Source organism: Siphateles boraxobius, unplaced genomic scaffold (genome assembly GCF_051911475.1).
Source record: "Siphateles boraxobius isolate OS27281-9 unplaced genomic scaffold, OSU_SipBor_1 30, whole genome shotgun sequence".
In the NCBI taxonomy this organism is placed as follows: Eukaryota; Metazoa; Chordata; class Actinopteri; order Cypriniformes; family Leuciscidae; genus Siphateles; species Siphateles boraxobius.
Window position 1 is genome coordinate 12,226,566 of NW_027508920.1, and position 10,769 is coordinate 12,237,334.

A 10,769-nucleotide genomic window follows, 5' to 3' on the forward strand; every position below is an offset into this window, starting at 1 on the left:
TTTAATAAGCACTACTAGATACATGTTCAGAACACATGAAAGCTCTCTGCGCTTCTGAGAAAAGATTTGTACTGAGGGAATTCTTGTTTTTAGGAAGAGAAGACACATCTTTACTTTCCTATCTCAAATCTAATGTTGCCATAGGCTACTTCTCTCCTTCCCACTCGTTTTGCGCTCTTTGTCTCTCTCCTTCTTCTGTCTTCCTCTGAGCAGAACACTATGATTTCTGAAAGCTTCTCCAGTGAGGACCCTGAGGGACAGACTCGACATGAAAACAGCTTCTTCTGCTATCATATCTCTCCTACTCTCAACCAGTCATCACGACATGTACGGTAAAGTCTTTAAACAGAGACCGCGAGCAATGATCTGACTTTGGCAGCTGGAATCATGTGTAGAATTTGAGAGTTATAATTTGGAAGTTTGCATTTGCAAGGAAATACAGTAGCAGTCCTTGCAGGGAGGAAACTAATAGTGTTCAAGTTCAATTCAGTTTGGAAATACATACTGTTCAGAAGTTTGGGGTCAGTTACAATTTTTTTTTGTGTGTGTGAATAAATTAATACTTTTATTCAGCAAGGATGCATTAAATTTGTCAAAAGTGACAGTAAAGACTTTTACAAACATTTCTGATTCAAATAAATTTTGTTCTCATGAACTTGTATTTATCAAAAATCCTTAAAAAAATGAACCTCAGTATCCACAAAAATAAAGCAGCACAGGTGTTTTCAACCGTGATAATAATAAGACATTTTCTTGATCACCTGATAAACATTTTAAGGCCCGTTCTGATTGGCTGTCAATGTTTTTTTTATCATTCATCAGCTGGACAAAAATAAAATCGTTCTTAAATTAATCCCAACAATTGTTTTTATTCCTATGTGCCGTTATCGATATAGTTATGGACTCTGCTATTCTTTCATATATAGAACAACTTTCAGAACTATATATTTATCATTATCGTCCTTGTTGTGCCTTTAGAAGTATATTTGAAGGAACATGTGACACTGAAGACTGGAGTAATGGCTGATGAAAATTCAGCTTTGCCATCACATGAATAAATTACATTCTAAAATATATAAAAATTGAAAGCAGTTTATTTGAATTGTAATAATATTTAACAATATTACTGTTTTTACTGCATTTCTGAGCAAATGAATGCAGCCTTGCTGAGCAGAAGAGACTTCTTTCATAAACATTTAAAAATTGTACCGATCTCAAACTTTAGAACAGTTGTGTACAGTTACGTGTTCATCTCATTCCAAACCTGTGCCAGTATGGATTCCTTGTATGAATTAATTTCCTCCATGTAACAAAAAAGAAGATATTTTGAAGATTTTTTGAACTGTTATATGAATGAAAGTTACAAACCACTGACTTGACTTTTTTATTCTTTTTTTTTTAGAATATCTTCTTTTGTGTTTTGCAGAACGAAATGCATACATGTTTGAAACGACATGAGGGTGAGTAAATATTTGGTTTGAATCATCCCTTTAAGGCTGAATGAACAACAAAAGTTTAAAGTTTTAGTGTAAATGTTAAACAGTCTAATAAGTTTAAAAAGTAAGGTTAGGGCAAAAGAGAAAACCCAAAGCAGAATTTTCGAGGAGTATCAATGCATTGCGGTCTTGCAAGCACTGTAATAAAGTTTGTGGTGTGATTAGTTGTGTGTGGTGGTGGCAAAGCCATGGGCCTCCTCGTCTGGGATCTGCACCAACTCTGCAGTGACGTTTACTCCTGTGAGGAGCTGTCAACATTTAAAAGACGCACAGCAGAGATGGTTCGCTGTGAGTGAATGCTTGGCACAACATTGGGAGCCTTCACTCTTTCCATACTGGAAAAAGACAGAGGAAACGCGGATGGAACAAAAATGGCCAAAATGTGAAAAGAAAAGACACAGAGAGGGAAAGTGTGAGCAATGATCAAAAACTCATTGGAAAGACTGATCTAGTGTGCTTGCTATTTTCAGTACTTGCTTTTTTACAATACTAAAGACACACAACAGAAAAGAGCATAGATTGGAAGAAGGAAAGTCAGGCAGTAAAGAAAGAAAAACATAAAGTTCTCCTTTGTTCTCAGCTGATTGTTTTCAATACTGTTAACATCATTTTTGCAACCCAAGGCGTCTCAACACCATCATAATTGTGAATCATGAGGAAGGATTGTGAAACTAGTTAGATAAAGTTAAGTGTCTGAAAACATTAAATTCAGTGTGTATATTTGTTTTGAAAAGAACATTATTTACGTAATAGGTACTCTTTTCAAAAGTATGTTACAGGGTACTTTTCACAAGGGCAACCACTAAGCAATAAAACAGTGCTCTGGATAATATGTAACTAGATTGTTTTCCTTATGTGAAATCTCTAACCCCCACCCCACCTCCAACCGTGCTATCTTAAAAGATAGCTAATTTTGGTGGTCTGTTAAAAAAAAAACAAAAAAAAAAAACATGTGACCTAATCTCTGGCAGTAAAATGAGCTAGAAACATAAGAAATCAATTGTTTTTCTATGTGGGACATGTAGATTGTTTTTATTGTTTCTCATCATCAGTGAAAAATATTACTCCATAAAGGCTGATCCAAGAAGCTGAGGAAACTTTGTTGGTAAGAAATTAAGGCATACAGTTGTGAAATAGTTAAGTCTCTTGTTTACTTCTCAAGTCATTCACATAAAGTTCCATTTTGGTTAGGCCTTAAGGACAAGTTCTCGTGTTCCATTTGCGCTGTTATTTAATGATTGTTTTGTGTACAAATGCATCAGACGTTTTTTTTTTAACATTCCGCTCCATTCCATTGCGCTCCACCAAGCTGTTTTTGACCTCAAGAACACGTTCTATGTGAACTTCCCAATGGCTGCCCATGTAGTGGTGAGGTGACTCACTAGGATTTGGAAGAGAGCCAGTATCACCACACATCTCTATGTGACCTGATGTGATATCAGTCCAGGCAGACTCATACTACCCTTTGTCTAAAAGTGCAGAAGGTAAATGGGTTATTCTCGGTGTGTGTGTGTGTGTGTGTGTGTGTGTGTGTGTGTGTGCGTGTGTGTGTGTGTGTGTGTGTGTGTGTGGGTGTGTGTCTAATGTGTGATTTAACATAAAGGTCAGTTGTCAACTCTGAGAGATGTTAGATTTTGCCCTGTGGAGATTTTTTTTAAATTAATTTTTTGCATGATAATAGACATATCTCTGATTGACTGACTAAATGTAGGTCATGTGATAACAGTAGTACATTAAAGGATTTGAAGTCAGGCATGTTAAATGCGTTTTGTTTGAGAGAGATGGATATCCTTTGCTCTCTGAGGGTGTTTATTTGGTTCTAGGTATTTAATTGTACTAACTGTTGCCCTGCATTATGCTTTTATGAGATTTGTTTTGGTAAAGTATTGACTGAGAGTCGTGCCATGTTTTATGAAGTGTTCTCCAGACCCCCATAATTAGCCTCAGCCTCAGACGTCACGCCCACGGACCGCTGGCTGAACGTCTGAAGCATGTGGCACACTTAACTGGAAACACTTCAGGATTTTCTAAGTCGTCATCTGATTGGTTGAATTCTACAGGATGCCCTGGTGACATGTGTGTCGCGTTCTTTAGCGGTCTGCCTGGAAACAAAGATGCCATGAGGCCAAACCCCCTCATGGAAAAGAACATTGTTGTATTTACAACTGTGACAATGAGCGCTTATCAGGAGCTACTAAACACTGGATTTTTAAAAGTATGTGAATAATGTAAAGTTCGCGGCATTAACTCCTAGAGTTTTGCACACCGGCCTGTTATTGTAGGAACATTGACGTTACATATTCATGCCCCTAAACATGACAAAAACAGCCCCCTAAACAGCCTGAACAAAACTAACTGTGATTTGTTGCTATATATGTTAATCAGATGGCCTCTGGCAAGTCCTTGGCCAATGAAAGCTGCTATGGAGTCCAAACCTTCTGCCATCAGTCTGAAAGTTTGACTACGTGAGACTACCTTATAGAGGGCTGCTGGAATGAGTCCTAAAACCTGGAAATGAGTAAGCATTTCTGCACTTGCAGTCGCACTGTCCCAAAGTCAACAGGTTTTATGAATGGGTTTTTGATTAACTGCCTGAAAGAGGGTCTGTGGTTAACACAAGCTCAATACATTTTCACAGTTAATTCTATGACATAGGAATCTTGTGATATTTATACTACTTGTGATATTTATAAGGTTTTATGTGTCTCAGGTTTTCGGTGACTTTAAACTTCATCACTCCAAACAGGAAAACTCATCTACTCATTTGTGTTTATAATCAGGCTCATGCAAACTCTTCTAAGTCAAACGTTCCAACAGGATTTTAAATAAAGATTAAAAGAGTTGTGTGAAGCTTAGCAGTGGTAACGTTCAGGTCACGTAACTTGTGTAGTCGTTTTATAGCTTACATTTAGATGTTTTACTTCTGCTGATTGCATAGAGGCTTCAAAATTCATAGAAGTTGTGTTAATTTGTGAAGATTATCATGTCGAACGAAGTGTGAAAGAATCATAAACTTTTGTTGGTAATTTTCTGCAATTATCCTAAAATCATTTTTTGTTGAGGAAACCAGGGTGATGCCATCACTCATTATCATTCGTCATCACTCTAGTCTATTGAGTTTACAATCTAAATTATGATTTACAGCAAACTTGTGGCCAAATATATACAGTATTGTGTTTTTCAGACAAAGAAAATTACATTTAAAAATCCTTTGTAAATGACACAACTGTGTTGTGTAAATGCACTCTGAAAGTGCTCTTATACAATGATGACTAGAACACTAGAGAAAGCTTTGACCGAGTATTTGACAGATAGGAATGGGTATTATGCGTTCTGAGGGTGTGAAAAGAGCTGTCAATTTGACCCCAATTATTTTATATGGGTTTATATGCATCATTTTATTCCAACAACTGTTTCAAAACAGAAGCTCAATTTAATATTGACAGTATTCTGTTCTGAAGACAACCCTAGCTTGAAGAAAAAAATTAGCTTACCTTTAAATTAACTAGTGTGTGATTTTGGTCAGTTTGCCTCCATCTAGAAGTAATAAACGCTGAATATTTCAGAGAAATAACTCTGATAGAAAACCAATATATTGCCAAACTAGTTCGAAAACCAATATATTGGCAAAAAAGTCTGGCCATATACGTATTTTACAAAACACTTCTATTAAAGTGATAGTTCACCCAAAAATGAACATTCTGTCATTAATTACTCACACCGTTCCAAACCCACAAGACTTTCGTTTATTTTCGGAACACAAATGAAGATCTTTTTGATGAAACCTGAGAGATTTTTGTCCCTCCATTGACAGTCCAAGCAACTAGAATTTAGATGCTTCAAAAAGTTCATAAAGAGATAGTAAAACTAATCCATATGTATTGAGTGGTTTTAGTCCCAATTTTTGAAGAGACCCGATCACTTTATATGATGAACAGATTGAATTTAGGCTTTTATTCACATATAAACATTCAACTCACACATCAGTTGTGGTAAACGGAAGCTCAAGCATGTTCGCTTGACGTGTGAGAACCAATGAGGTTCATTCGCGCATGTTACGCAGTATGTTTGAGCTACACAAGAACCAATGAGGTTCATTTTAGCATGTTACGCAGCATGTTTGAGCTTCCACAAGAGGTTTGTTCTCGTTTGTTATGCATGTTCGGTTGAGCTTCTGTTTATGTCTGCTGATCAATGTTTATATTTGAATAAAAGACTAAATTAAATTAATTCATATAAAGCGATCAAATTTCTTCAGAAAATTTGGTCTAACCCGCTCAATCCATATGTATTAGTTTTATGATCTCTTTATGAACTTTTACAAGCTTCAAAGTGGTAGTTGTTTAGCTGTCTGAGGGACAGAAAGATTTCATCAAAAAGATTTCTGTTCCAAAGATGAACGAAGGTCTTTTGGGTTGGAACGACACGAGAGTCAGAAATGATGACAGAATTCAAATTTTTGGGTGAACTATACCTTTAAGACAAGATGCCAGGAATTGTCTGCACATCTAGCATTTGTTCCACTTCAAGCACTCATTGCAACAACCTGATAAACTTCTTTTTTATGATTTTTTTTTTATGATTTATGTTTTATTGGGTTTTCTTAATCCTATGATCCAAAAACCACAGACAAAGACACAATCAAAACAAAATAAAATGTATAAATAAATAATAATAATAATACATACATACATACATACATGCACACATGGAACAAAAAAATTCTTTTGACTTATAAACAACAATCTCATCTGTGTATAGTATGCTTTAGTCTACACAAAGCTAAAAATTATTGGAAATTACATACCTTTTTAGTATTGACTACATAACAATGACTCCTCACTGTTTAAATATTTATTCTAATGTGTGTTACAGTGTATTATACAACAATAATTAATCAAAGGATGGCACCATACGCCTCCACAGATGTCTGGACTGAGCCCAGAATATCAACAGACCCTATAAAGTCCCACTGTGGTGTACTCAGTGTCATATATGTATATAAATGTCATATATTTACAGTTCCTAACTTTAATATCTTGCATATACTTGTCTGTTGACTGACAAAGAGGAGCCAATCAGACGATTAGCATGAAATCAGATCTAATTATGGCTCTAAATATACTCAACTCCACACATAATGAGAGATTTAAAGAGTAAAATGTTCATCTGCTGTTTGTGATATCACTGTGAGCTGCTGCTCTACAATTATTTAGACGTTGGTGAGTCTAAAAAAGACAACAAAGGAAAGAAAACCATGAGTAGAAAGATGACTGGCCAACCAATGTCAAATATAAGTGTCCTCCTCCAGAAGTGAAGCCAGAACAGCCCGGGGTGATTATGTGGATTTAAGGAAGTCTTTGAGGGCAGAGTTACGCTCCCTCTTGTCTGGCACGCACGTGCATTTTCCAGACTCGGCAGAAACCGCAGGAGGTTTGCACCCGGCTGCTGATTTTTAAATGGAAGCTAACAGTTTTTAAGTCCCTTCCAACAGATCGTGAAATATCAGACGAACCCAAATATCGCGCTTAATATAATGCGAAAGATGCTTAGATAAGTAAAGCAAGTCTGTCAAAATCTGATCTGCCCACACTTCCCTATTAAGATGTATCAACAATTTAGGATCAACAAAGTATTAAACTTAGAGGGACATTTTCTTTCATTTATTTCTTCTGTGGAACACAGAGGATGTTTTAAAAAATGTTTCAACAGTTTTTGTCCATAAATGGACGTCAATAGTGCCCAATACAACAAACACTGAGACATTTTTCAAAATATATTATTTTGTGCTTCACAGAAGAAAGAAAGTCATACAGATTTGGAGATGTGAGAAAGAATTGCCCTTAATTGTATTGAATGTGCACTTGTAGTGAACTTTAAATCTTAAAAATATATATTTTTTCATAAATAAATAAATTATCTGCCTTCTTGCAGATAATATAATATTAATTAAATAAAAGGACACTTATTGTCATGTGTCAGTGTTTGTTTCTATTTTCATTAGTCATGTCTTCCTTTGTTCTGTTTTACAGCCACTCATTTGTTTCCATGGGAACCCTCATTAGTTCATCGGTCTCACCTGTTACTTCATCATCTATGTCACCTGTGTTCTGTTAATCGGTGTTTATCAGTGTTTGTATTTAGTTTCATTCTATTCAGTCAATCTTTGTCTGATCTCCGTCCTACTAAATGTGTGTGAACCTTCTGCCTGTCTGTACTTGTTTGAATTATATTATTAGTAAAAGTTTGCATTGGAACTTTTTATTCTCCTTCGTCTTCTTCTGCCTGCACCACACCGTGACAGAAGATCGGACCGCCCAAAATGGACGATAGGGTTAAAATGATCGTCAGGGCTCAGGAGAGCCAAAACTTTTTTCATTTGTCAAGGACTTTTGCCGCCTTGCCGTCACCAGCACCTTCGATGACGTGAGCCTGAGCACCTTGTTCTGGATCGGGCCCACATTCAACCATCCAATCGACCTCCCAGAAACCCCCCGGACTGGACTGGAGGGAGACCGTCAACCGGTGTCTTGAGAGCATCGTGCCTCGATCCGGAACACAGCCAGACCCAAGGCTTTTTCACGTCATGCCTGACCAACCTGATCTTCACGTCATGCCTGACCAACCTGATCTTCACGTCATGCCTGACCAGCCTGAGCTTCTTTACGTAAAGCCCGGCATGCCTGAGCCATCGTCTTCAGCCAGGATGGCCGCAGCCACGCCGATTTCTGTTCCTAGACGTGTTCCTGCCCCAAGGACTGTCCATGTTCCCAGACCTTTTCCAGAGTCTCATCCCACCGAGATCGCCCATCCAGAGTCTTGTCACGCCGAGACCGCCAGTCCAGAGTCTCATCCCACCGAGATCGCCCGTCCAGAGTCTTGTCACGGTGAGACTGCCAGTCCAGAGTCTAGTCCCACTGACACCGCCCTTCCTGAGTCTTCTGTTCCCGAGCCTGTATCTGAATCTTTCCCCAGCCTGTATCTGAATCTGTTCCCGAGCTTGTATCTGAGTCTGTTCCCGAGCCTGAGTCTGATCCCGAGCCTGAATCTGTTCCTGAGTCTGCTTCCGAGCCTGAGTCTGTTCCCAAGCCGGAATCTGTTCAAGAACTTGAGCCTGAGAAGGTTCCTGAACTCCTACCCAGCATCGCTCTCCCATCTATCACCTCTCGCAACCCTTCTTCTGCCTGTCAGCCCCTCAGCTCCTCAAACCACCTTCGAAGAGGAGGGTCAGCAGCATGCAGCTCCAGCCTGGTCGGTGAATCCCCGGTCTCCACCTCCAACCTCGGCGACCAGGACTGTACCTCGGCCCCTCGATCCATCAGCTCAACCTTGGCTCCTCCCTCCGTCATCTCCGCCCTGGTCGCCTGCACAGCCTGCTCCACCCTGCACAGCCTGCTCCTTCCTGGCCGCCTGCCTTCTGTCTACCCTTCACCTGCTCTTCGACCTCCTGAGTCCCCTCCCTCTGCAGTTAGCCTATCTACAGCGCAGTGACGTGCCTACCGGGAGGGGGGAGTACTGTCAAGTGTCAGTGTGTGTTTGTATTTTCATTAGTCACATGTCTTCCTTCTGTTTTCCCGCCACTCATTTCTTTCCATGGTAAACCTCATTAATTAATTTGTCTCACCTGTCACATCATCTATGTCACCTGTGTTCTGTTAATCGGTGTTCATCAGTGTTTGTATTTAGTTTAATTCTATTCAATCAGTCTTTGTCTGATCTCCGTCCTACTAAGCGTGTGTGAACCTTCTGCCTGTCTGTACCTGTTTGAATGATGTTGTTAGTAAAAGTTTGCATTGGAACTTTTTATTGGAACTTTATTTTCTTCTGCCTGCACCACACCGTGACACTTGTGTAGGCTATTTAAAGAGTTTCTTCTTATTTTCATTACTTTTTATTCATGAATTTTAACTTTAACACACTTCAGAACATGTTTAAAAAGCAAACTTTGTAATAATGCCAAATTAATGGTTTACTTAAGTAAAATTCAAAGTAAACATTTTACATATTACGTTTAAATTTAATATTTTTTTCAGAACAAATCAGAATGATTTCTGAAGGCTCATGTGACACTGAAGACTGGAGTAAATATGCTGAAAATTCCGCTGTCATCAAAGGAATGTAATAATATTTTGCAAAATTATTTTTTTTTATTAAGTAAATGCAGGCTTGGTGAGCATAAGTGACTTCTTTCAAAAACATAAAAGTTTTCAAACTTTTGACAGATACTGTCTGTACATTTACATCTCATTCTGTCCCCTTTATGCTAAGAACTTGAACGATACCTCAAAATGCAGCTTGTTGGTATGCTATTACTTATGTAAGTAATCTTACTCCGTATAAAAACTATATACTGTAGGTCAATGGAAAGTATTCACCATGATCGACAACCAAATGTGTATGTTTGCACACATTCCACAGGCTCATATCCAAGCAAATCTCTGGACGCACAAGCAATGCCAATGTTTACTGTCTGCATCTCTGAACAAACACCCAACCTCAAGTATTAAAGTCTGGCTTGTTACTCATTCAGCACAGCCAGGATTAAGCCTTTATAATTAGGACCTTATAAACATGATTTAGGGAAAAAAAAAACATTACTGGTGTGCATCTTGAGACAAAAAAATTGCACTGACATACTTTCAGATATGTTTGAGCAAGTTGCTTTCAGTTAAAAACATTCAAACATGCATTTTAGTCTGGGACTAGGCTTAAGCCTTGTCTGTGAAACCGGGGGTTTATGTTACAGACATGAATGATACTTCAATTGGTGCAGCTTGTTGAGGAGAGTGTTACTATTACTTTTTTAACCAATCAAACCAATAGTTTTCAAGGAATTATGAAATGGACGACAAAATCTCATTTAATTATAATTCTTCTACAGACAAAAGTAAGTTATACAGGTTTGGAACGACAAGAGTGTGAGTAAATGAAGACAGAATTTTCATTTTTGGGTTAACTATTCTAGGTGAGCTCTTATGACCTGGGCAACTAAGTAACCACCTAACAACTACCCAGAACACAGTAACAACTACCCAGAAAGGTGTGCTAAAAACACTTAGCCATCACTCTAGCAACAGCATAGCAACACCCTGGCAACCATCCATGCACGACACCCCAGCATCATGGCAGCAACTTTTGCAGGATGTAAGTGACATTCATGTTTTCTTTTTCCCTGAAAATTGTAATCAAGTTGGAACTGCAGATAAGCCCTAAGCCAAAACCTAAAAACCATAAAAAACCTAAAAAAAAAAAAAGAATAAATATTATTCAGTC

At 38.1% G+C, this 10,769-nt stretch overlaps 1 protein-coding gene across 1 annotated transcript in view; it reads right to left on the reverse strand.

The window, feature by feature from the left end:
- Positions 1-10,769, reverse strand: part of tnfaip8l3 (tumor necrosis factor, alpha-induced protein 8-like 3) — a 52,245-nt gene that overhangs the window by 26,190 nt on the left and 15,286 nt on the right. The window lies entirely within an intron of this gene.